This window comes from Brienomyrus brachyistius, chromosome 2 (genome assembly GCF_023856365.1).
Source record: "Brienomyrus brachyistius isolate T26 chromosome 2, BBRACH_0.4, whole genome shotgun sequence".
NCBI classification, from domain to species: domain Eukaryota; kingdom Metazoa; phylum Chordata; class Actinopteri; order Osteoglossiformes; family Mormyridae; genus Brienomyrus; species Brienomyrus brachyistius.
Genome location: NC_064534.1, coordinates 11,171,558 through 11,172,241, shown reverse-complemented (window position 1 = coordinate 11,172,241; position 684 = coordinate 11,171,558).

Genomic DNA, 684 nt, shown 5'->3' with positions numbered 1-684 from the left:
GTCAAGTATAATCAATTCATAAATTGCTTAGCATAAAAAAGAATACACGCTGGAATTCTAGAACAAGGATTGATTAATTAATCATCACAAGAACTGTCATTTTAGCCATAGCAATTTATTAAATTCCACCCTGGAATCAATTCCACAATTTCCACCCTGCAACGGGCAACAAAACTTTAACACCGTTTGTATTAACAAAGTATAAAAACAGTAAGTTCTTGCTAAGACAAACTTATAATTCAATAATAAACATCCAAAAGTAAATTAAATAACGAATTGCATCATCGCAATGACAGCTAAAAAAATCTTGTCGCGTAGGTTTGCTGATGCACAATTTCTTTACCAAGACTGCAAAAAGATTCGATCCCTCTATGCGCAACCTGCTTTCGAGACAAGTGCATTGAAATACCGAACATGTATTTCAAGTATTTTACTCCTGAGTCCATTGGCTCTTATCATTTCGCGAATGAATAGCAATTAGTTTAAATCAACAAAATAATCACCTTGACAAACTGCCCTGCGTTTCTTTTGTTAAGCGAAAATTCCTCGGTATCGCTAGTGCGAGTCCTCCCCCCCCCCCCCCCCCCCCACCCCCCGATCGCCAAAGGGGACGAGATGCTGTAATGAGATTACAGCGCGCAACCGCGACGCGTTCAGGCATAAGGTGACATGCGGCTGATCCCT